Source organism: Hordeum vulgare, chromosome 4H (genome assembly GCF_904849725.1).
Source record: "Hordeum vulgare subsp. vulgare chromosome 4H, MorexV3_pseudomolecules_assembly, whole genome shotgun sequence".
Classification (NCBI taxonomy): Eukaryota; Viridiplantae; Streptophyta; class Magnoliopsida; order Poales; family Poaceae; genus Hordeum; species Hordeum vulgare.
This window is the reverse complement of record NC_058521.1, coordinates 62,037,421-62,065,147: the sequence shown is the minus strand read 5'-3', so window position 1 is coordinate 62,065,147 and position 27,727 is coordinate 62,037,421.

Here is a 27,727-nt window from a genome sequence, read left to right as displayed (position 1 = left end):
CAATTCTCCTTAGGCACATTGAGATGTGAAGCAAAAGATTTGAGGAAATCAACAAGGAGTTGAGAATCAAGCCCAAACTTAGCACTAAACTTGTTAAAACTCGAGTTTCAACAAAGGTCTTAATGCAATCATACTCATAATTTATACCTGACTCTTTACCTTTGTTGATCTCCCAATCTTCAGTATTGTGTTGAATTCTTTCAAGGAGTTCCCATTTAGCATTAGTCCTTTCGTTTGTGACAGAACCCATAGAGGAAGCATCGAGAAAGTCTTTATCCCGTCTAGAGAGCCTAGCATATAAATTAGTAATAATCATATCTTTGGGGAGCCCATGGATAGGACATTTTAGCATTAAAGTTTTCAATCTCCCCCAATCTTGAGCTATGCTCTCTCCGTCATGAGGATAGAAATTATAAACATAATTCATATTCTCATGGACTTCATCACAAGGATAAAACTTGGAGTAAAAGAGAGATTGGATCTCTTCCCAATCATCTAGTAGCCTATACCATTCCAATGCTTTTCCTTTCATTGACAAGTCAAATAATTTCCTCATGTCTCCATATCTTGTCAAACCTGAAATCTTAAACAACTCACAAAGTTTTGTAAGTTTCAACAAATGATCACTAGGATAGACTGTTCCATCATAACAATCCTTCCTAATTATTTCAATTATCCCAAGTGGTATTTTGAATGGGATACATTCAGTAGGTGGAGGAGACTTCTCTACCACGGGTTTGGTAAAGCGGCCTTCCCCAAGCAACGAACTAAGAGTGCAGTTTTCCATAAGCCTAACTAGAAAAGTGCTACCTCGTGAGCTTGCGTTGTTTTTTCCCTTGAAGAGGAAAGGGTGATGCAGCACAGTAGCAGTAAGTATTTCCCTCAATTTGAGAACCAAGGTATCAATCTAGTAGGAGAATCAAGCGAAGTGTCCAGAGTACCTGCGCAAACACAAACGAGCTTGCACCCAACGCTATAAAGGGGTTGTCAATCTGTCGGGGGGATAACCCCGGGGTAGGCTCATCGAGCATGCTCCTTCATCTCCTGCCCAAAAGGAATGATCAAGTATAATTCCCCAAGGCCCAAGTCCTCTGGCCGACTAGGCTGCGCTTGCCGGCTGGAGGACAAGACGGCCAACTCTCTGGCCGGCCAGGCAACCCCTGCCGGCTAGAGGCGAGACGGCTACCTCTTCTTGACCGCCTTGGCCAAGCCAGCCGGCTAGGAACAAGGCGGTCGTGCCCAAGCCGGCTAGCCAAGCGGGCTAGCCGGCCGGGGATCTCAAGTCACATCAGATCGTAGGTCATGACGAGACCCTACGATTAAAGGTGGTTACGCATAAGCGAATGTACTGCATCGGAGTGCCTGGCAGGTACGAGCGTCGGCGGCCATGCCGCTGACCTACCCCGGCTCTGATCCATCACCCAGCATAGTGTCGGACCGTCAAACTCCCACTCCATTACTGCACTCGGCGTGGGGAACAGTGGAGGCAGCCATACTATCTGCCCATGACGAATCTCGCTGGACGACGCCAGACGTACCGCGCGTGCTCGGTGTCAACCTTACGCGAGAGCTTCATTGTCTAGCCGGCGGGTCCCACAGCCAGACGGGACCTCGCAGCCGGCGGGCCCCTCAAGCGACAAGACAAGACCCTCGTGGGCCCCCTGGCCAGCCGGCGAGGCTGCCAGCCGGGTCCCACTCTAGTACTCTTTATCCATATTGTAGGTCGGTGGGTTCGTCTATAAAACCCCCCGGTCACCATCCATGCAGAAGGTCGGTCGAACAACATATCACACTCACCAACCACATAGAGAGAGGCAGAGATGAGCCGGCTGCTCCTTGATAACCCACAAGTATAGGGAATCAATTGTAGCATTTCTCGATAAGTAAGAGTGTCGAACCCAACGAGGAGCTGAAGGTAGGACAAATATTTCCTCAAGTTATATCGACCACCGATACAACTCTAGGCACACTTTACGTTCGCTTTACCTAGAACAAGTATGAAACTAGAAGTACTTTGTAGGTGTGATAGGATAGGTTTGCAAGAAAATAAAGAACACATAAATTAAAACTAGGGGCTGTTTCGATGAAGAAACAATTACGTTAGTTTAACGAGTGTGCAAAATTGGTGGTAGGAGTTGCGGAATTGTCCCTAAGCATCTGACTATGTTACTAGACCGGTAGCAAGTTTTATGTGGGAGAGGCCATTGCTAGCATGTCATCCCTTCCTTGGAATTCTATGCACTTATGATTGAAACTATTAGCAAGCATCCGCAACTACTAACGTTCATTAAGGTAAAACCCAACCATAGAAATAAGATATATCGGTCCCCCTTCAATCCCGTATGCATCAATTTCTATGCTAGGTTGAAGCTTCTGTCACCCTTGCCCTCCAATACGTAGTCCTATCAACATACTACTAACCCTATGGTGTGATCCACGCGCGCGCTCATATGATGGGCACCAAAGGATAGCAACATAACCACAAGCAAATTAAAACAATCATAGCAATTCATCAATCACCGATAGGACAACCAAAATCTACTCAGACGTCATAGGATGGTAACACATCATTGGATAATAATATGAAGCATAAAGAACCATGTTCAAGTAGAGGGTACATCGGGTTGCGGGAGAGTGGACCGCTGAATATAGATGGAGGAAGGTGATGGAGGTGTTGGTGAAGATGACGGAGGTGTTGGTGTAGATCGCCGTCACACGATGATGTCCCGGGCGGGGCGGCGTTCCGGCGCCGCCGGGAGAGAGGGGGAGAGAGCCCCCCTTCTTCTTCTTCTTCCTTGACCTCCTCCCTAGATGGGAGAAGGGTTTCCCCTCTGGTCCATGGTCTCCATGGCGGCGGAGGGGCGAGAGCCCCTCCGAGATTGGATCTCTCTCTGTGTCCTTCTGTTTCTGCGCTCCCCGATTTTGCCTTTCACCGTTTCTTAAATTCCCGAAGATACGTAACTCCGATTGGGCTGAAATTTTAACACGATTTTCTTCTGGATATTATCTTTCTTGCGGAGAAAGAAGGGCCCCAACCACCTTAGGGATTGGTCACAATCCTGCCAGGCGTGGCCCCACCCCTAGGCCGCGGCTAGGGGGCTTGTGACCCCCTCGGGCATTGTTTCGCGTTGATTCTTCTTCCCAAAAATCATAAATGTTCCAAAACAAATAACTGTAGGTTTTTTATTGCGTTTGAACTTCGTTTGGTATGGATAATCTGCGAAACAAAAAACATGCAACAAACAGGAACTAGCACTGGGCACTGGATCAATATGTTAGTCCCAAAAATAATATAAAAAGTTGCCAAAAGTATATGAAAGTTGTAGAATATTGGCATGAAACAATCAAAAATTGTAGATATGACGGAGACGTATCAGCATCACCAAGCTTAATTCCTCCTCGTCCTCGAGTAGGTAAATGATAAAAAAGATAATTTTTGATGTGGAATGCTACCTAGCATAATCTTGATCATATAATCTAATCATGGCACGAATACTAAAACACGAGTGATTCGAAGCAATAGTCTATCATTTGACATAAAGACAATAATATTTCAAGCATACTAACAAAGCAATCATGTCTTCTCAAAATATCATGTCCAAAGAAAGTTATCCCTAAAAAATCATATAGGCTGGCTATGCTCCATCTTCCCCACACAACGTATTTAAATCAAGCACAACCCCGGTTTTAGCCAAGCAATTGTTTCATACTTTATTGTTCTCAAACTTTTTCAACTTTCACGCAATACATGAGCATGAGACATGGACATAGCATTATAGGTGGAATAGAATATGGTGGTTGTGGAGAAGACAAAAGGGGGAGATAGTCTCACATCAACTAGGCGTATAAACGGGCTATGGAGATGCCCATCAATAGATATCAATGTGAGTGAGTAGGGATTGTCATCCAATAGATGCACAAGAGTTATAAGTGTATGAAAGACCAAAAAGAAACTAGTGGGTGTGCATCCAACTCGCTTGCTCACGAAGACCTAGGGCAATTTGAAGAAGCCCATCATTGGAATATACAAGACAAGTTCTATAATGAAAATTTCCCACTAGTATATGAAAGTGACAACATAGGAGACTCACTATCATGAAGAGCATGGTGCTATTTTGAAGCACAAGTGTGGTAAAGGATAGTAGCATTGTCCCTTCTCTCTTTTCTCTCATTTTTTTAATTATTTTTTTCTTTTTTTTGGTGGGCTTCTTTGGCCTCTTTTTTTTATTTGGGCTTCATTGGCCTCTTTTATTACTTCCTCACATGGGACAATGCTCTAATAATGATGATCATCACACTTTTATTTACTTACAACTCGATAATTAGAACAAAATATGACTCTATATGAATGCCTCCGGCGGTGTACCGGGATGTGCAATGATCTAGCGTAGCAATGACATAAAAAATGGACAAGCCATGAAAACATCATGCTAGATATCTTACGATCATGCAAAGCAATATGACAATGATGGCGCGTGTCATAATAAACGGAACGATGGAAGTTGCATGGCAATATATCTCGGAATGGCTATGGAAATGCCATAATAGGTAGGTATGGTGGATGTTTTGAGGAAGGGTATATGGTGGGTGTAATGCACCGGCGAAAGTTGCGCGGTACTAGAGCGGCTAGCAATGGTGGAAGGGTGAGAGTGCGTATAATCCATGGACTCAACATTAGTCATAAAGAACTCACATACTTATTGCAAAAGTCTATTAGTCATCGAAACAAGGTACTACACGCATGCTCCTAGGGGAAGGGTTGGTAGGAGTTAACCATTGCGCGATCCCGACTTCAACACAAAGGATGACAATCAATAAATAAATCATGCTACGACCTCGTCACATAACGGTTCACCATACGTGCATGCTACGGGAATCACAAACCTTAACACAAGTATTTCTACGAATGCACAATTACTCACTAGCATGAATCTAATATCACATCTTCATGTCGCAAAACTATTGCAAGGAATCAAACATATCATATTCAGTGATCTACAAGTTTTATGTAGGATTTTATGACTAACCGTGTGAATTACCAACTCATGTTAACTCTCTAAATAGGTATAAGTGAAGCATGAGAGTTTAATTCTTTCTACAAAAGATATGCCCCGCTCTAACAAATATAAGTGAAGCAAAAGAGCATTCTACAAATGGCGGTTTTCTATGTGTAGGGAAAGAGGCAATCCAAACTTCAAATGATATAAGTGAAGCACATGAAGCATTCTATAAAGCCATACTCAAAAGATATAAGTGAAATGAAAAGAGAATTCTATAAATCAACCAAGGACTATCTCATACCAGCATGGTGCAAACAATAAAATGGGAAAATAAACACAAAAGACGATCCAAGCATTTGCACATATCATGTGACGAATAAAAATATAGCTCCGAGTAAAATTACCGATAGATTGTAGACTGTGACATCCTCGGCTTTTGCAACAGTAATTATTGTGACTAAGCTACAGTGATCACCCGCTAATGATGCCACGTCATCGAATTCCCATCTCACACCCGCGTTGATTCGAGTCTGTCCGGATCCAAAAATTTGAAAACAAAAGAAAAGTACTTTATAAGTTCATTACAAGTATTAAAAGAATATATATAAAAAGGAAAGTATTAAAAATAATAATGATAAAATAAAGTATAAAAAAAATATTCAAAAAGAAAAATCAAATAGTAAAATAAATAATAGAAAAAAGAAAAAAAACAACCCCCACCCCCCTGGTCGAGCTGGGCCAAGAGGCCCAATTGGCCAGGCCCCAACCGCGCCCACCTCCTAACCCTAAAACGCCCCGACGCCCCGCTCCTCCCTTTCCAGCGCCGCCACCCCACGAGGCCCCAGTCGCCCGCCCCCACGTACCGAGCCTCCCTCCTCTCGGTCTCCCTTCTCTCCCCCCCCCATCATCCCCTTCTTCCCCACGACAGCCCTCCCTGGCCGAGCCCTCCTCTCTCTCTCGGTGCTCCACCCACCAACCCCCGAGACCAGGGCTCCCTCCCCTCGGATCCCCACTCCACCGCCCGATCCCCCCTGCCCTCTCCCTCGGTTCCCCTCCCGTCGGCCCCCTGTCCTCCCGCCGCCGACCCCCTGCCGCCTCTCTCCCTGCTCGCCCGAGCCCCATCTTGCCGGCCTCCTTTCCCCTCGTCCTCCCAGGAACCGAGGCCCCCCTGGCCACCGCACTTCGGCCGACCTCCCCATCCCGGGGGGGGGCATCTCCGGCGGCCCTCACCTCTCCGGTGGCCGCCCCTCCCCGTCGGCGCATCGGCCGGGGTCCCACCAACCACGGCGGCCCCGTCATCGGGCCCATCCCCGCCGGTTCTCCTCCGATGCATCGCGACCCCGCGCCGGCCGGAGCCCCCGTCGACGACTCCATCCCGGGGGCCCTCCTCACCGGGGCCCCTCTCGGCACGACCTCGCCGGCACGACCGTCACCGTCCTCACCGGAACAGCGCCGTCACCGTCACTGCCTCGTCCTCCTCCTCGCCGTCACCTCCGGTTCCCGCGAACTCCGGCTTCATCGGGCCGTCTCGTCAACGTTGGTGAGCCCCTCCTCGGGCTCCTCCCACCGTCGCGTTCTCCTCACCGTCCCGGTTCCGTTCCGGCAAACGGGACCCCGATCCTTCGACGGTAGACTCCGGTAGGAAGGATTGAACATTTGGTTCTTCTATGTTGAGTTAGCAGAGAGTTGTGTTCTCTGTTGTCTGTTGACAGAGAGAGATGAGAGTGTGTTGAGTTAAAAGAAAAATAAATGATGTATTAGACGCGTATGTATGTATGTATGTATGAGATGCGATGTATGTATTTGCGTATATGGATATTTAGAGGAATACGATGTTTGCACGGTTAGGTATCTATAATAAAATGAGTAAATAGCCTTAGGCCACTTACCGGTGGGGCCAATGCACCCGCTGTCTATGACAGGGAGGCCCCACGCGATAGTTAAAATAAAAATAAAAATAATGTTTTTAATAAATAAAAAAATAGATATATTAGTTAAATTAATTAATTAGAATAATTAGAGTATGACACGTGGGTCCCCCACTAAATTAATCTGATTAATTAATATTTAATCTTAAATAAAACTTGTGCCTATGACGTTCGGGACCCACTGGTCAGTTGACCAGTCAAATGTTGATGTCAGCATGACATCGCGATGATGTCATAAGAGGATTTTATTAAAATAATTAAATCTGTTTTAAATTCCTAATTGTTGAATAAAACTTTAAAAATTAATATTAAATGATCCGTAAGTCAGATCAAAATGTTTTCAACATGAAAGTTGATCAGCAAAACGAGACGAACCCGGATACACGGCCCGTTCGTCTGTCACGCGTCCCTAGCATAGCAAACATGGAACTTTTCCATCGTTTCCAGTATAACCGGTAGTAGCCCGAGACCCGGAAAATATCGTCAGATATTCTTCCGACCCGTCTATGACGGATGTTGCTGCGTTAGCTCATGTCTAGCCTGCATCTTGCCATGTCATGCTTTGTGTTGCATCGGTGCTATTATTTATTGTTTCTTCCCCCTCTTCTTACTGGTAGACCCCGAGACTGATGCTGCTGCCGGGTACATCTACGACCCTGCCGATCAGTCCTTTGCCGTAGAGCAGCAAGGCAAGCAAACTCCCCTTGATCATTACTATATCGCCTATGTCTTTCTTCCTACTGCTTGCATTAGTATTTTGCTACTGTTGTAGTTAGCTCCTATATCTGATGCATAGCCTATTTTTGATGAACTGCTACTTTCAGTCATGTACTCTAAATATGCTTAGTATAGGTGGAGCAGTCATCCCCTCTGACCCCGTAGTTCAGTTGCCCCGCTTGCTTTTCAATCTCGATCTCTGATCGACGATGCCAGGCCCGACACAGCACATAAACCCCCCTTCGTTGTACGACGCTATAGGGATACTATCGGGTATCGAGGGTGACGCCTCGCTAAGTACTCCTGATGATATCTCTGTAGTATAGCTAGTCGGTCGTGGTTATCGAGGGTGATTCCTCTTTCAGAATTCCCGATGACGCCTCTGTCGTGCAACCCCGCATTTGTGGGACCCCCGAGGGTGATTCCTCTAAGCCCACCTTGACGGGTACATCGTTCGGAATCCAACAAGGGTGATACCTCGGATTCCCCCCGATGTTACAACCACACAGTTACTCGACCATGTTACTGGGATCATTGGTGATTAGTTGTAAGACGGGTGGATTCCCGTGAGATTGTGTTGGTGGCCTAATTAAAATGCTAATGGATTTGGGTATTTGATCTGGGTTGGTCGGAGACCTTTTCGCACTAACCGGCTACGTGGGAAGAATTATGGGTACTCGGCGTCGCGGTATCAGCCGAAGCTTTTCAGATGCCAGCAATGTAGCGGCGCACGCCCGAGTGGTCCCGAGATGCATCGCGCTTGTGATTAAGGGATGCTAGGACTGACGTCGGCCGCCCACGCCACGTGCAGGAGCGTGAAGGGGAACTGTGCCCATGAACCCTTTGTGCTTAGGATTTAGACCGGCGGGCTGGCCTCTCTGATTAGTCTTAGGTGGGGCTGCGACGTGTTGATATTCCGAGGCCGGGCAGGACCCAGAAAAGTATGTCCGGCTAGAGTGTTATCGAGCGTGACGGGACATGTGGTGCACCCCTGCAGGGATGAAAATTAACTATTCGGATAGCCGTGTCCACGGTTACAGGACGACTTGGAGTTGTGCCCCGATCTTTTACAACTACAATTGTTACTTAACTGGAATTAGTTTGCCTCGAGATTGCTCCCTCGCAGGGAGTCGAGGGAGGATCTTTAGGCGTGACCTCACTTTAATATTGCTGCAACAATATGACTATTAATGTTACCCCTGTTCTACTCTCATCTATTGCTGCAAGACCCTGAAGATGCTAGTCTTCGATAGGACTAGGCCTTCTCTCTCTATTCTCGCATTGCTGCAGTCAGTCCACATATAACCCCCTTCTTTGATACTGATGCATAATTAGGATAGTTCTGATGTAAGACTTGCGAGTACTTTGGATGAGTACTCACCGCTGCTTTGCTCCCTCCTTGTCCCCTTGATCCGGTGCTGCGACCAGATGATGGAGCCCAGGAGATGGAGGTCCCCGCCGTCGACGACTGCAACCCCGACGGTGCCTACTACTACGTGGAGGCCGCTGATGATCAGGAGTAGTTAGGAGGTTCCCAGGCAGGAGGCCTCGCCTCGTTCGATCGTTGTATCTTTTGTGCTAGCCTTCTCTAAGGCACCCCATGTTGTTTTATGTCTGTACTCAGATATTTGTTGCTTCCGCTGACTCGTGTGTTTATTGAGCTTTCGTATTCTAGCCCTCGAGGCCCCTGGCTTGTAATATGAAGGTGATGATATTTTATTTGTGTCGAGAGTTGTGTTGTGGTATCTTCCCGTGAGTCCTTGGGTTTGATCGTACGCATTTGCGTGTATGATTAGCGTACGATTAAATCAAGGGCGTCACAAGTTGGTATCAGAGCCGACTACCTGTAGGTAGCCCCCTTTCCAACTCCTTGGCCGAAGTTGAGTCTAGTGTTTGAAAAACTTTACTAACATTGATGTTGTGGCTTACGGGCCCACATCTCAATTGGGTGGTATTAGTATCTTTTACTCCTTTCCTATACTCTGGGCTCTACTCTGTCTTCTCTTTCGGGTTAAAGATTTTACTAACTCTAACATTAGGTTTGGGTAGATATTTTCTCCCAGGGAGTCTCGTATTTCAGACGATGGCTTGATCTATCAGAGGACTCCGAAGTTACTCTCTGATGTTATCTCGAGAACTAGTGCCTATCGCTCTTGCAATTTCCTTTCCTCGGACTACCACTATGGATAACTACATACATATGTCGTTCATACTTTCTTCTCCAATTGCTCTTGTTACTACGAGATGCAACGAATTACCTTATCGGGGATTTGTCCGTCATCAGTTGTCATGGGTTCCGATAGCTCTCTGAATTACTATTCGTTCTTCCGAAATCCTCCGTAGCCACATGTTCATGACCTTTCTCACCTGCTTGCATTATGGTTAAATCCATTTGTCTAGCAGCATTCATTAAAATCCTTTGTGATTTTCCTGTGATTTTATTGATTCTACCTTTTGTGAATGCACACGATCATCTGTTGTGACTCATAAATTATCTACCGGCTCAGACGTCCCTCCAGACCGAGTTGGTTCTCGACAAATCAATTTTTGGTGGGTTGTCCATCTAAGTCCATTCAACCTACTTGTATTTGATTGGAGCATCTGATTATGATACGCCAACCTGGAAACCATAATTCCTTTGGTAATTAAGTATCGATATTTTTCAGATGTTCTATTAACACGATGCATTGCATCCTATATCCCTCTTATTGAGTACCATTACTCACATCAGATCATTTGTGGATTGTCATACTCATTTCGAGTTATTATCCGACGGCATCCTTTGCTTTAGAAAATTCTTGTGATTGCTTCCCCTGACACATGATGCCATTGGTAAATTGTGTCTTCTCCCTTTGATAAGTTGTACCATACGATTTGTCAGCCATGCCCTTCAAGCATGTGTTAATTACTCTTGAAGTTTGTGGTATATGTTCCTAAGATGCCCCGATGGGTTGAACATGTGCCTTCCTTAATCAATATGACCTGAAGAGTTTTCACAAGTCTTGCTCTTCTGGTGTTTTGCCAAATGTTCTTTCAAAGCTACAACTTAATCAAAGGCGAGGAATAAATGGCAGGTGATGCATTGATGAAGTGGGAGTCGACCTTGAACATTGTGTTCATGCCCATGGAAACGACGTTGATCCTATCATAGAAACTTCTCGTATAAATAATCAATTCATTATGTAGTTTAAATATGGGATGTGTGATCTTATCCTTTGCAGTCGTGGTTCCGACCATGTTGTCGTACCTTGATTTCATTCTCGGACGAGTTAAAGTACTTGTCTTCTTCAGATCGACACGCCGGTCCAATCCGTAAAGTTGATCTACCTCTGAGTATTATTCCTTGTAGCTCGAGGATATCGCGGAGCTATGGAACTTCTTGTGAGCTCCTCATCAACTATGATATTTTCCTTAATTCCAGTTGCCTCGTGTTTGAGTTGTTGGACAGGCGAGTACATCGATATCTGAATCGAATACGCATTGCGATTCAACAATTTTTAGTAATCTTCCTTGTTTACGAGTTTGTACTCGATCTTGTTATTCCAAGTTGTTAAGCTACGTCATCATCCTCATGTTGGAGCTCGATCATGCTATCTATAACCTTCATCCCTCGAACACAATTCCAACTGTGTGTTAAGCTTGCATCGAGCTTTCCACATCATGTTGGTTGTCCTGAAAGGCAATCTCAATTCTAAGCTAGCAGTCTTATCGGTGATTCCGACAACCTCTTGCTTCATCATTCCCTTGCTTGATGTCGTCGCTAAACGATTACATCTTCATGAAATTTCTCGACAAATGTGTCGTGATCACCATCAGCATTCTGAGCTCTTGCAGGGTATCAATCGAATGCATGTTGACAAATACCATCCTTGCCCCTCGATGATTCTATTATCATCAGCATCATTGTTTACCTTCCCTCCAACACAAACGTGTTCATGTTTGGTGTTGTCCCTTAAGTTCCTTGCTATTCATCTTATGTTATCTTCTACCTTGGAGTATTACCATCTTTATGTCAAGGATGTCGTGAGAATTGTGCACATCTTAAGAATTCTCGATATAGTAATACTTCTCGCCATCACGATTCATTTCTTGGTGCCGTGTTGTTTCAAACCGGAATACCAACAAGTGAACCCTGATGTGTGATTCCAATACTTCTGGCAACCCTTTTGCCTTGAGGTTAAGAATTGATTGTTTCATTCTTAGTGTGTTGGGTGTAGGCTCATCATTTTTGACATTGGTTGTGCTGCTCCGTCCGTATTTCCGAGCGCACCATTCAACCAATGTTTAATTGTTGTTGTTCCCTTGAACATACGACATTATACCATTTGATTTGACAAATTCTATCTCCGTGATATTATAAAATTTGGAAATTCATCCCTATCTAAATCTTATGGGATTGTTGTTGAGCCCATCGGCCGCACCCTCAAGTTCTCCATGGTTCGTGATGAAGCTTTTGAAAGCATTATCTTCGTGCCTACCTCACGAATAATATGTTGGGTAGCAAGAATGTTTTCCCAAAGTTCATGTATGTTCTTACCGCCATGAATACGAGGAAGTTTTATTCCACTTCCTCTCTGGCCACCCCAAGTCATTCACGCATGTGCGAAGTGTTATATGTTTTGATGATTTGCTATCTTCACTCCACATAATTTCTCTTAGCACCACAAGCTACTGACTGATTTGATCAAGGAAAAGAAGTTCTTTCATAAGATCTAATCCATACTTACACATGGAGCCTTGTTATCCTCGATGATGGTGTCTGAATGAGAACCCAGTTGCATTTTGACGTACAAATTCTATGTGGGCACGAATGTCTTGACATTGTGTTCATATGTATTAAATCAAACTCTTGATTCAAGAATTGCTTGTGTAGTTCATATCATGAGAATCTTGCGTCTTCATTTTTCTTCTCAGTCATCTTGAGTGTGAGGTGTCCCGGCACCAATCAGATCTAATTCTCTGGCAGATATGATGGTTGGAACATTTCCCAGTAATTATAACTTTGGTCTTTAGGAAAACCGGTACAGTGATGTCTTGTCTGGCACACTGGGTCGGAGGACCTATTGTTATAAATCCTTCCATATGTAAGGTTCGCCATTCTACCATGAGGAAATTGTATGACTTAGCTTTGTAAGTTGTCCCTCCTGGTTCCTCTTGTATACCCATAAGTCCAACCTTTATCTGATGACCATGTCGATACTACCCCAAAGCACGGATGTGGTAATTTAAATTTCAACAGGAACATTGGAAGCGTGATGCTAAATTGTTCCTGATGAATTATCCAAACCGCATGGTATGGATAAACATGATGATTCTTCTTGTCTCTTTACCAAGATGGTTATGTACTGGATGACCTATCATGTATACCATACTCTATGATTTCCTCGGGAATGGTATACTCTAATACTTGTGTGTGAGTGAACACATTTTCCCTCCCATTGGTCTGTTTGATTTTTATTGTGGCATAACTTATCTAAGCAGTGTTAATTCCCTGCTTAGGTAAAATCTCGGTATACAACTTTGTCAGCAAGACCCTGTTACTATTGTGGATAACATTCCGGTAGCCGCCGGTGGACGAGAACCTTGCCTATTGGCCCGCCTCGTTTCAACGAGCAGGAAAATGGTTCTATTCGTCCCCCGCCCTTGGTACCGACGTGGTTGCCAACATAACTGACAGGTTGTCCTCTGGCATGTCTTGCTACCAAGACCGTATAATATGCCACCCCTCTATCTACTCTCGGTCCACATGGTGGACCCATAACCCAAAGTTCCATAGGATTGAAACCTAGCTCTCCTGTACATCTTTGACTCCAAAGTATCCTTTGCACTTGACTCATATGGAATTCCCGAGCCACCGTTCAACGGACTGATCACTCCTTGGTCCGGATATTATTCAACATGCCGAAGATCAAGTCCGCATTATTCATGAGAATCTAAAGGCTGCTCAGTCTCGTCAGAAGAGTCAGTACGACCGTCATCATCAAGATAAGGTCTATCAACCTGGCGAAAAGGCTTATCTTCGTGTCACACCAATGAGAGGTGCACACCGTTTCGGAATCAAGGGCAAGTTAGCTCCTCGTTATATTGGTCCTTTCACTATTCTCGAAAGGTGTGGAAGAGTGGCTTATCAATTGGAACTGTCGGCGAACCTTTCTCAGGTTCACGATGTCTTCCATGTTTCTCAGCTCCGTCGCTGCTTCAAGGACCCTATTCGAGCAGTGGATCACGGTATGCTTGAACTACAACAAGACCTCTCTTATAAAGAGCATCCGGTCCGCATTCTCGACCAAGCTGAACGTAAGACTCGTCGCAAGGTCACCAAGTTCCTTAAGGTGCAGTGGTCAAATCATTCTGAAGATGAAGCCACTTGGGAACGCGAGGATCATCTTCGTGATAAATACCCCGAGCTTTTTCCTTCTACCTCTTAATTCTCGGGATGAGAATTCTTGTTAGTAGGGGAGAATTGTGACATCCTCGGCTTTTGCAACAGTAATTATTGTGATTAAGCTACAGTGATCACCCGCTAATGATGCCACGTCATCGAATTCCCATCTCAGAACCGCGTTGATTCGAGTATGTCCGGATCCAAAAATTTGAAAACAAAAGAAAAGTACTTTATAAGTTCATTACAAGTATTAAAAGAATATATATAAAAGGGAAGTATTAAAAATAATAATGATAAAATAAAGTATAAAAAATATTTAAAAAGAAAAATAAAATAGTAAAATAAATAATAGAAAAAATAAAAAAAACAACCCCCACCCCCTGGCCGAGCTGGGCCAAGAGGCCCAACTGGCCAGGCCCCAACCGCTCCCACCTCCTAACCCTAAAACGCCCCAACGCCCCGCTCCTCCCTTTCCAGCGCCGCCACCCCACGAGGCCCTAGTTGCCCGCCCCCACGTACCGAGCCTCCCTCCTCTCGGTCTCCCTTCTCTCCCCCCATCATCCCCTTCTTCCCCACGACAGCCCTCCCTGGCCGAGCCCTCCTCTCTCTCTCGGTGCTCCACCCACCAACCCCCGAGACCAGGGCTCCCTCCCCTCGGATCCCCACTCCACCGCCCGATCCCCCCTGCCCTCTCCCTCGGTTCCCCTCCGGTCGGCCCCCTGTCCTCCCGCCGGCGGCCCCCTGCCGCCTCTCTCCCTGCTCGCCCGAGCCCCATCTTGCCGGCCTCCTTTCCCCTCGTCCTCCCAGGAACCGAGGCCCCCCTGGCCACCCCACTTCGACCGACCTCCCCATCCCGGGGGGGGGGCCATCTCCGGCGGCCCTCACCTCTCTGGTGGCCGCCCCTCCCCGTCGGCGCATCGGCCGGGGTCCCACCAACCACGGCGGCCCCGTCATCGGGCCCATCCCCGCCGGTTCTCCTCCGATCCATCGCGACCCCGCACCGGCCGGAGCCCCTATCGGCAACTCCATCCCGGGGGCCCTCCTCACTGGGGCCCCTCTTGGCATGACCTCGTCGGCACGACCGTCACCGTCCTCACCGGGACAGCGCCGTCACCGTCACTGCCTCGTCCTCCTCCTCGCCGTCACCTCCGCTTCCCGCGAACTCCGACTTCATCGGGCCGTCTCGTCAACGTTGGTGAGCCCTTCCTCGGGCTCCTCCCACCGTCGCGTTCTCCTCACCGTCCTGGTTCCGTTCCGGCAAACGGGACCCCGATCCTTCGACGGTAGACTCCGGTAGGAAGGATTGAACATTTGGTTCTTCTATGTTGAGTTAGCAGAGAGTTGTGTTCTCTGTTGTCTGTTGACAGAGAGAGATGAGAGTGTGTTGAGTTAAAAGAAAAATAAATGATGTATTAGACGCGTATGTATGTATGTATGTATGTATGTATGAGATGCGATGTATGTATTTGCGTATATGGATATTTAGAGGAATACGATGTTTGCACGGTTAGGTATCTATAATAAAATGAGTAAATAGCCTTAGGCCACCTACCGGTGGGGCCAATGCACCCGCTGTCTATGACAGGGAGGCCCCACGCGATAGTTAAAATAAAAATAAAAATAATGTTTTTAATAAATAAAAAAATAGATATATTAGTTAAATTAATTAATTAGAATAATTAGAGTATGACACGTGGGTCCCCCACTAAATTAATCTGATTAATTAATATTTAATCTTAAATAAAACTTCTGCCTATTTCGTTCGGGACCCACTGGTCAGTTGACCAGTCAAATGTTGATGTCAGCATGACATCGCGATGATGTCACAATAGGATTTTATTAAAATAATTAAATCTGTTTTAAATTCCTAATTGTTGAATAAAACTTTAAAAATAAATATTAAATAATCCGTAAGTCAGATCAAAATATTTTCAACATGAAAGTTGATCAGCAAAACGAGACGAACCCGGATACACGGCCCGTTCGTCTGTCACGCGTCCCTAGCATAGAAAACATGGAACTTTTCCATCCTTTCCAGTATAACCGGTAGTAGCCCGAGACCCGGAAAATATCGTCAAATATTCTTCCGACCCGTCTATGACGGATGTTGCTGCGTTAGCTCATGTCTAGCCTGCATCTTGCCATGTCATGCTTTGTGTTGCATCGGTGCTATTATTTATTGTTTCTTCCCCCTCTTCTTATTGGTAGACCCCGAGACTGACGCTGCTGCCGGGTACATCTACGACCCTGCCGATCAGTCCTTTGCCGCAGAGCAGCAAGGCAAGCAAACTCCCCTTGATCATTACTATATCGCCTATCTCTTTCTTCCTACTGCTTGCATTAGTATTTTGCTACTGTTGTAGTTAGCTCCTATATCTGATGCATAGCCTATTTTTGATGAACTGCTACTTTCAGTCCTGTACTCTAAATATGCTTAGTATAGGTGGAGCAGCCATCCCCTCTGACCCCGTAGTTCAGTTGCCCCGCTTGCTTTTCAATCTCGATCTCTGATCGACGATGCCAGGCCCGACACAGCACATACACCCCCCTTCCTTGTACGACGCTATAGGGATACTATCGGGTACCGAGGGTGACGCCTCGCTAAGTACTCCTGATGATATCTCTATAGTATAGCTAGTCGGTCGTGGTTATCGAGGGTGATTCCTCTTTCAGCATTCCCGATGACGCCTCTGTCGTGCAACCCCGCACGTGTGGGACCCCCGAGGGTGATTCCTCTAAGCCCACCTTGACGGGTACATCGTTCGGAATCCAACGAGGGTGATACCTCGGATTCCCCCCGATGTTACAACCACACAGTTACTCGACCATGTTACTGGGATCATTGGTGATTAGTTGTAAGACGGGTGGATTCCCGTGAGATTGTGTTGGTGGCCTAATTAAAATGCTAATGGATTTGGGTATTCGATCTGGGTTGGTCGGAGACCTTTTCGCACTAACCGGCTACGCGGGAAGAATTATGGGTACTCGGCGTCGCGGTATCAGCCGAAGCTTTTCAGATGCCAGCAATGTAGCGGCGCACGCCCGAGTGGTCCCGAGATGCATCGCGCTTGTGATTAAGGGATGCTAGGACTGACGTCGGCCGCCCACGCCATGTGCAGGAGCGTGAAGGGGAACTGGACCCACGAACCCTTTGTGCTTAGGATTTAGACCCGCGGGCTGGCCTCTCTGATTAGTCTTAGGTGGGGCTGCGACGTGTCGATATTCCGAGGCCGGGCAGGACCCAGAAAAGTATGTCCGGCCAGAGTGTTATCGAGCGTGACGGGACATGTGGTGCACCCCTGCAGGGATGAAAATTAACTATTCGGATAGCCGTGTCCACGGTTACAGGACGACTTGGAGTTGTGCCCCGATCTTTTACAACTACAATTGTTACTTAACTGGAATTAGTTTGCCTCGGGATTGCTCCCTCGCAGGGAGTCGAGGGAGGATCTTTAGGCGTGACCTCACTTTAATATTGCTGCAACAATATGACTATTAATGTTACCCCTGTTCTACTCTCGTCTATTGCTGCAAGACCCTGAAGATGCTAGTCTTCGATAGGACTAGGCCTTCTCTCTCTATTCTCGCATTGCTGCAGTCAGTCCACATATAACCCCCTTCTTTGATACTGATGCATAATTAGGATAGTTCTGATGTAAGACTTGCGAGTGCTTTGGATGAGTACTCACCGCTGCTTTGCTCCCCCTTGTCCCCTTGATCCGTTGCTGCGACCAGATGATGGAGCCCAGGAGATGGAGGTCCCCGCCGCCGACGACTGCAACACCGACGGTGCCTACTACTACGTGGAGGCCGCTGATGATCAGGAGTAGTTAGGAGGTTCCCAGGCAGGAGGCCTCGCCTCGTTCGATCGTTGTATCTTTTGTGCTAGCCTTCTCTAAGGCACCCCATGTTGTTTTATGTCTGTACTCAGATATTTGTTGCTTCCGCTGACTCGTGTGTTTATCGAGCTTTCGTATTCTAGCCCTCGAGGCCCCTGGCTTGTAATATGAAGCTGATGTTATTTTATTTGTGTCTAGAGTTGTGTTGTGGTATCTTCCCGTGAGTCCTTGGGTTTGATCGTACGCATTTGCGTGTATGATTAGCGTACGATTAAATCGAGGGCGTCACATAGACGAAAGAGGGGATGCCTTCCGGGGCATCCCCAAGCTTAGATGCTTGAGTCTTCCTTGAATATTACCTTGGGGTGCCTCGGGAATCCCCAATCTTAGTCTCTTGCCTCTCCTTATTCCTTCATCCATCGTGGTCTCACCCAAAACTTGAAAACTTCAATCACACAAAACTCAACAAAACCTTCGTGGGATCCGTTAGTCTAATAAAGTAAATCACCACTTTAAGTACTGTTGTGAACTCATTCCAAATTCATATTAGCATTATATCTACTGTAATCCAACTTCACCATGGTTCATACCCCTCGATACTACCCATAGATTCATCAAAATAAGAGAACAACGCATCGAAAACAGAATCTGTCAAAAACAGAACAGTCTGTAATAATATGTATATTTAGTATACCTCTGCTATCCCAAAAATTCTGAACAATTATTACAATTAGGGAAATTTTCATATCAATCAGCAGCAAAAATAATCAACTCAAAAGCTCTTTCTGGATAGGAATTAAAAATAATTTCGTGAGCACAAAGTTTCTGTCTTTTTCAGCATGATCAAACAACTATCACCCAAACTAATCATAAAGGCTTTACTTGGAACATTATTTTTATAATACACTGGAATTTTACAAGGGGATAATTATTTTTGTGAGAAACTTCCATGAAAAATTCTACATTGTTTCTATGAGCATAAACACAACTGTTCAAGGTCGGCCCTCACTTCCGCAATGCATCACCTTTCAATTTCTTCTCTTTTTGAAAAAGTTTTAAGTTCCCCTCTATATTTTTTTTTTGTTTTTAAACTAAATAAAAGCACTCAACAGAAATAAATGACTCTCTAAAACTTTTGGGTTGTCTCCCAGGCAGCGCTTTCTTTAAAGCCATTAAGCTAGGCATAAAGTGCTCGAGTAATGGATCCACCCGGATCCCAAGGCATATCGAAGCCAATTTTAATTAACAATGATTTGTAATTTAGTAGTGAGCACAAGGTAACATAATATCATGCAATGACGAAGTCTAACTCTCTTCATATGCATTGGCATGACATAAAAGAACAATTCATGCACATCAAGTAAAGGCCAATACATAGCATAAGAAGTTTCTTGCAATTTTATCGTATTGGAAACATAGAGAGGTGGAGATGTAGTTCCTCTCTCTTAATAATTGCAAGTAGGAGCAGCAAGCACATGCATATTATATTTGAAAGTGCGTTATATCGACTAGAGGGGGGTGAATAGGAGATTTTTACAATTTCATCACTGAGGAAATTCCTTTTCAGGAAATTCCTCACTGATGACTAACTTACAGCGGAAACAGTTAAGGATCAGTCATGCAAACGTTCACAACAGCAGTATTACAGAGTGAAGATTGTGAAAACAGATTGCACAGTAAGCAGGCACGCAGAATACAGATGATGATTATCTCAAGTGAAGAATTTGGGGTTGAGGAAATTCAGAGAAAGTCTTCAGCAAATTCTTCAAACAGTCACAGTGAATGTCATCAACACATAATACAAAGAATGTAAAGAGTTGAGGAATTAGAACCCGATTCTTGGTGAAGACTGTTGTTGATGACCCAGTTCCAACTGCTGTGACAGTTGTACATCTGGTTTGGAGCTGCTTGGTATTGAAACCAAAGGACACCCAGTCCCGGGACACACAGTCCCTACCGTATTCTCCTTGAGCTAAGGACACACAGTCCTCGCCCAACACTCGTGGTAAGTCTTTAGGGCAGACTTCCAAACCCTCACAAACTCGGTCACCCGGCGATCCACAATTGACTGCTGGATTGCTCTAGACCATGACGCCTAACCGTCTGGAGGATGCACAGTCCTCAAAGGTAAAAGGCTTCAGTCCCACATAGGAACAACTTCTTCAGTGATGCTCAATCACTAGGTTTGGTTTGTGGTTTCGGTGGGTAGTGTATTTCCTCACTGATGATTTACTCTCGAAGGCTCTGAGGAATTTGAGTTGCTCTTATGACAAGTGTCAGTTTCTAACGGAGCAGCCAACCAGCTAGTGGTTGTGAGGGGCGGCTATTTATAGCGTGGGAGCATCCCCACATGATTTGACACTAATGCCCTTAAATAATATGACCGTTGGACTGGATAAGACCAGTGACTTGGCGTGGCTATCGAAACGGTCGGGACCCTCAACTGTGAGAGTCCTCATGTCACTCATATTCCTCACTTGAGGCTTTTGGTAGGATTTGGCTTGGGTTGAGCATCATGAGGAAATTCATTCCATAGCGTTACTTTGACCCCCTTTAACAGTACGGTGTTCCTATTCATCAAATGCGAAGAAAGTAAAAACAGAAAGCGTAAATCTTCACGCTTCAATTTCTTCAAAATGATTTTCTTCAGGAACCACCGATCTTCTCGATATCAATATCTTCATGAGGAATATCAATTTCATCGCAGATTCCTCGTGATTCATTTCTTCAGCTTCAGACCAATTTCTTCAACTGAAGACATATATTATTAGGGGTCGATATTCTTCAAATATCTCAAACTCCTCAATGACTTATAGATCCTGTGTACACTTATAAACACATTAGATACTTAACCTATAAGTCTTCAAACCACCAAAATCACTAAGGGGCACTAGATGCACTTACAATCTCCCCCTTTTTGGTGGTTGATGACAATTAGGTTAAGTCTTCAACAGGGATCAAAAATATGAAGTGTAAATACTTAATTGAGGAATTTGAAAACAAGATTCACGGAGACTCCCCCTGAAGATGTGCATACCTTGAGGATTTTGCTTTTATAGCATATGCACATTGATGATATATATCATGGAGATCTCCCCCTGAATCTTGTAAGTCATGCATACATATAACATATCATTTGAATAAAATGAAGATGCATGATGGCAAATGGTATCTGACGAATTCCAGCATGCGTGCATTAAAAACTTGAGGAATAAGCATGCGAAGAAAAACGTTCAAAAAGCATCAGAGTACCATCGGGCTTAAGTTACAACTCATTACATAAAAACTTCAGAAGAGCCAAGAGTTTGTAACTTAAATATAGTTCATAAGCCCCAAAAATAAATCCCGTTTGAAGACTAACTCTCAAGTTTCTCCCCCTTTGTCATCAAGTGACAAAAAAGGGACAAACTGAGGACTAACGCCCGTGAAGATTTCATTTGTTGGCGGTTGATGAAGATCCTTGACGCTTCTTGGGTGTAGTCTTCTTCCTTGGGCCTGTTGCGGTGTCGAGTTGTTCCTCATCAGATTCGGCGGTGCGGAATGACGAGAAGGAGCTGTCTTCAAGATCTGGCACTGGAACGGGCCTGAACTTCTTCTTGGGAGGCCACGACCACTCAAAGTCTTGCTTAAAGTTCATTTCTTCAAGCTCAGTCTGGGTCTTCAGATGTGCAAGATTAGCCCAGGTGCAATCGAAAACCTCATGCAGATAGTGATGATTAAGTTTCACAGAGTTCTGTGTCTCAGTGAGGGTTTCCACAATGGCACCAAATTGGCGTTTGACCCATTTGTGGTTGTGATCTACCTTCTGATGAAGACTGAGGAGAAGCTCTCTAGTGTTTAGCACGCGAGGAGGAACAGGGCTGGGTGGACGAGTCTCAGTATCGTCCCATGAAGAATAAGCGTCTGGTTCTTTAAACTGACCATCAAGAGGCCTGCTGCCTTCATCAATCATAGACTTTCCTTTTCCCTCAATGGGTTCGAAAGTCTTCTTGTGAACCCGGATAGGAGGCATATAACCAACATGGTTCTGGAAATCTGCGTGGAAGTTGATGCCTGTCCTTGTCCTGAGGAATCTCATGATCCATGGTGCATAAATTTTGTGATCATAGGGGCACATTGCATTGTCAGCCAAAGTCCTCAAGAAGAAATCATGGATATTCATAGGAATACCGTGAATGATGTTGAAGAGGATATTCTTCATGAGGCCGACGACATCTTCTTCATCGTCATGGCCTTTGATTGGCGCGAGCACACTGCAGAGAATGCGGTAGACAGACCGGGGTGTGTACTTGAGCTCATGGACGAGGAATGTGGTTCTTGAGGGTTTGCCTGCAGCCAAAGGCTTCATGAGGACTTCCATCATTCCATTTGGCAGCTCACGCTCACCATAAAGCTTCACTGCCCCGTCTGAAGGAATTGGTACGGGCAGTTCTCTGAGGAGTTCAGACGCTGGAGCCTTGTAGTGAGTGTTTTGGGTCATCCAGTCGAACACCCAAGTGTTGATGTCATCAGCGTTGCCCGAGATTTGCAGAGTTGCATAGAACTGAAGAATAAGTTCACTATTCCAGTCTGATATATCTGAGCACATAGGGAGCAAACCTGCATCGTGGAGTACACTGAGGACTGGTTCCCTGCAGGGAATTTCTTCAAGCTCAGCATGAGGAATGTGCCTGTGCTGGAATATCTTGTTGCGTCCACAGAGCACAGAAGCATAGTAGTTCATCTGAGTCCTTGTCCAAAACTTCAGATGCCTCATTTGAGGCTTGTCATAGGGATTTTCTCCGATGAAATACATGCGTTCCTCAAAGAAATTTTCTTTCTGAAACTTTGGCCTCTTCGAGAATGGCTGGCGCTGAACTGGCTTGATAGTGTGCTGGGGAATGGGAGGGGAAACAACCATGGCAGTCTCTGGGTTGAGCACAATGAATTCATTGTCAGGGGCGGGAACATTTTCTTCAGCATTTTCCCCAGGTTGAGGAATTTCATCAGCTGGTATTTCTTGCTCGGGCTGAGCTTCGGGCTGAGGAATTTCTGCTTCCTTCTCAGCTTGAGGAGTTTGATCAGCCTGTTCAGTGTGAGGAGCCTGCTCAGACTGTGCATTTTCATCAGCTTGTTCTTCTTCAGCTGGCTTTGTTGCAGAAGCAGATTCATCAGCTGTTGCAGCTGAAGCTTGAGTAGTCTCTGTCTGAGGAATATGAGGTTGATGACTGTCATCAATCTGGATTTCCTCATCAGTATGCTCCTCAGAGGCAGCATCCTTCATTTCCTCATCTTCCCTTGTAGTTTGGTCACCAATGACGACCATTTCATATGAAGGTGCAACATTTAGAGGCACCGGATCCAGAGGGGCAGATTCTTCAGTTTCCTTGAGGCGTTTTGCCTGAATCTTTTCTTCTGCTGAGGAAGCTTTTCTCTTCTTCGCTTCCTTCTCAGCAGCTCTTGCTTTTTCGCGTCTGATGCAGACGGGATTAACTTCTTCACCTTTGAAGCTTTTGGTGAAGGTGTTTTCTCTACAGATTCTTCAGCACGTAGTGAGGAACCAGCTGGAACAGAGTCATCAGCCTGCTTTGGTGAGGCAGCTGGATCAGGAGCAGTTGCATTAGGGGTTGCAATTTCATGAGTGGCGGTCTCGCTGATGATTTCTTCAATGGCCGGCTCATCAGCACGGCGCTCTTGGTGTTGTTCCTCACCTTGAGGAATTTCCTCCACATCAGGAGATACATCTTCTGGCTGCTCAACCAGGGGCTGAGGAGTTGGTGCTGGTGGTGGGTGTCGTTTGTTGTAGTCATCAACAGCACTAGTGGCTAGCTTGATGAAATTGTGTTTGATGCCTTTGCGGTCTGACAGTTTGTCACACTTGTCAGTCAAGACTTGCAGCTTTGCCTGGGTTGACACCAGTGCATCAGGAGTCAGCTTGAGGAGATTTTGCCTAAGGAATTTCTCCTTTTTGGCCTTTGCAATCTTTGCCTGCTTGGCCTTCTGTTCCTTCCACTTGGCTTCGTTTATGAAGGTGGCCACCATGTGGCTGATGCCAGGAGGAAGTTTCAAATCATCAATGGGTGTGTTTGGGTCTTCATACCATACATTGATGAAGTCGAGGAGGACCTTGGGGTCCATGGCCAGAGGAATAGCATTGTCTGATGCTTGTGCTACCCGTTCTTGCTTGTTCCTGATGATGGCTTGCAGGGTTTCATCATCATAATCATCACTTCCCTCTGATGCAGACGGGACTGCGATGATTTTGCTGGGGCTGGGCAGAGGTGCAGGTTCAGTAGTTGCTAAAGTCTTCACAAGGGGTGTTGAAGACTTTGACTCCGAGCTAGTTGCAGCTGGGAGTGAGGAGCTGGAGCTGGCAGTCGTAGTCTTCACGACTTTCTTCTGTACTGGCTTTGGAGGTGGAGCTGAGGACTTTGGTGTAGATGAGATGGGTGCTGAGGGTTTTGGCGCTCATGGTTTTGGTGTTGATGGTTTTGGAACTGAGGGTTTTGGAGCTGAGGGTTTTGTGACAAAAGCCTGTGCAGACTTCTCTTGAGGCTTTGGAGCCTTTGGCTTTGATGGCGCGGGCTGCTTTTGAGGAATCTCTGAGCCTGAAGTTTCTGCTGCTGAGGAATGAGCAGCACCGGAGGCAGCAGCTGAGGATTCATTGAATTTCTTCACTGTTGTTTCAGCTTGTTTCTTGAGCTTGGCCAGATGCCTTTCTTTTTCATCTGGGTAGTCATCAAGTGTCATAAGGCTAGAGGGATGAGCTTCTTGATGATCCTCAAGTGGGCCCCTTCTGCCAGGAGGCTTCAAAGCGAATTTCTTTGCATATTTTGGAGTCACAAACCTGTACTCCTTCCACTCCTTTGCCCATCTGCGTTCAATTTTCTGCAGCCTAATCTTTCTCTTGGCCATTGTCTCAGGTTCTTCATCAGGCGTACAATAGTCTAAGTATATGTCATCAGGAATATCAGCAGTTGTGTTCTGCTCCAGTTTCTTTCCTCCCTTCTGTTTGCTCTCTTCCTCCATTTTCTTCAGACGAGGAATTTGCTGATGATTTTGAACTCTTGAGGATTCTGATGAGCCTTGAAGAGTTTCTTCCAGAAACGCTGCAAATGAGTTAATGTGATGAGAACCGAGAGATTCATCAGCTGACATGTGTGTACCTGTGAACAGAGTATAGTTGCGAGGAATTTGGAGAGGTCATATGCGTTCTTAGATTTGAAGAAAATGAAAAAGTTTGACAGTTTGAGGAATATAACCAGTGGTTGTGGAATTTGTCTAAGCATACTGTTCTTGGGTTCCAGAGTTGTACAGATCCAAAAATTCGCACAATTGAGGAACCTCGTGAAAATCTTAGATGCTTAGCTAGTTCATCAATGATTGTGGTGATAGATAGTGTTTGAGGAATCATGTGCGCATCGTATCTTGAGGAAAAAACAGATTTCACATGGGAGAGGTAAAATTTCAGATCTAATCTGCTGTAAAAATGGAGTATATTTACCCTATAAGGTGCGAGCAAAGAACACAAAAGGTGGTGTTGGAGAGGCTCTTCGGTCGAGTGTCCAATGCACCCTAACTTGGTAGTAGAGGACGTCTACGGCGGCGGCGGACGTAGATGTTCTGACTCCGGCGTGATCCTGGCGACGAAAAGGTCGAGGCAATGAAGCTCTTCCTTACCGGCGACAAGACTACCAGCGGTGGTGCTAGGGTTCGGTGGAGAGTGCGATGGCAGGAGAGTGATGAGGCGGAGAGAGGATATCGAGGGGGATTAGGATCTATTTATAGCCCGAAAGTTACTGTTTGGCGTGAAAGTTTCGGACCGAATAGCCACTGCCTCTACGTCTCCGCAGGACACGTGTAGCTCTCGTACGATGCGGTGGAGATAGTGGAGATCGTGGTTATCCGATCGTGAGAAGTGGGGGTTCAGTTACTGTTCCTTTGAAGAAAACAATTTTGAAGATTTGAGGATTTTTGTTACAAAATCATCAGCTGACAAGGATGCAGTGAGGATTTTGAACAAAGATTCAAGTAGAACGCATATGAAGAATTGAATAGACTGGATAAGTATAGCATAGAGGGAAAGTAGGGTCCGATCACATTCACTTAGCAGAAACATCAACTTGAAGAAATAGCAATAAGTGAATGTTGTTGAGGACTAGAAATCACAGTCTACCTAGGCAAATGAAAGTCATCAAGTATTTTTGAAGATTTTGTAATAGAACATCACAATGAAGAACAGCTGTTTTGAAGAAAAATGCATTGTGAGCAAAATTGATCATTTGAAGAAAATCAACTTGAGGAATTTCACATTAGGCGGTGGCGTTACCCACCATATAAGAATGTTGATTACAGACGCCGCATACAATTGTCGTAGGGCCCTGAGAATCAATTTCTTCGTTAATTTCTTCACATTCAGAGTGACTTTCTTCATTGGTTGAAGAAAATCGTTTCATCATGTGTTGCACATCTAAGTCATCAACTTTGCATAAGTGTTAGGATGTGTGCATATTTTTACAAAACATTTGAAGATTCTAAGATATTTAGCTCACACCGCAACTTGCAAAACCTTTTCTCATCCAAGGGCTTAGTGAAGATATCAGCCAGTTGATCATCAGTCTTCACATGGTCGATGAGGATATTGCCCTTGAGGACATGGTCCCGAAGAAAATGATGACGAATCTGGATGTGCTTGGTCTTCGACTGCTGTACTGGATTATATGCAATCTTGATAGCACTCTCATTGTCACAGTAGAGAGGCACATTCTTCATATTGATGCCGTAGTCCTTGAGTGTTTTCTTCTTCCATAGTAATTGAGCACAGCAAGAACCAGCAGCAATGTACTCAGCGTCGGCAGTGGAGAGTGATACGCAGTTCTGCTTCTTTGAGGACCAACAAACTAGTGATCTTCCGAGGAAATGGCAAGTGCCAGACGTTGACTTGCGATCCACACGGTCACCAGCATAGTCTGAATCAGAATATCCTACCAAATGAAGATTGGAGCCCTTGGTATACCATAATCCTAGTGTTGGTGTGTGAGCTAAGTATCGAAGCATATGTTTCACAGCCTTATGGTGTGATTCCTTCGGTTTTGCTTGAAAACGTGCACACATGCAAACACTAAGAATTATATCTGGCCTAGATGCACATAGATACAATAAAGAGCCAATCATAGAACGGTATACCTGCTGATCGAAATCTTTACCATTTTCATCAGTGCCGAGGTGGCCGTTGGTAGGCATCGGAGTCTTGGCACCTTTGCATTCGTGCATGTAGAATTTCCTCAGAACATCCTTGAGGTATTTCTCCTGTGATACGAAGATTCCATTGCTTTGTTGACGAATTTGAAGACCTAAGAAGAATTTCAGCTCCCCCATCATGGACATCTGATATTCTTCACTCATCATGTAGGCAAATTCATCACTGTATCTTTTGTCAGTACAGCCAAATATGATATCATCAACATATATTTGACATACAAACATCTCATTATCATAGGATTTTGTGAAAAGAGTTGGATCGAGTGAACCAGGTTTGAAGCCTTTCTTCATGAGGAATTCCTTCAATGTATCATACCATGCCCGAGGGGCTTGCTTGAGGCCATACAGAGCCTTTTTGAGTCTGAAGACTTTGTCTGGATTCTTTGGATCCTCAAAACCTGGGGGCTGAGCAACATATACTTCTTCCTCAAGCTTACCATTGAGGAATGCACTTTTCACATCCATTTGATATAAGGTGATGTTATGATGATTAGCATAAGCAAGTAGAATTCGAATAGCTTCAAGTCTAGCAACAGGTGCAAAAGTTTCAGCGAAATCTATTCCTTCAACCTGGGTGTAGCCTTGGGCTACAAGTCGTGCCTTGTTCCTCACCACTTG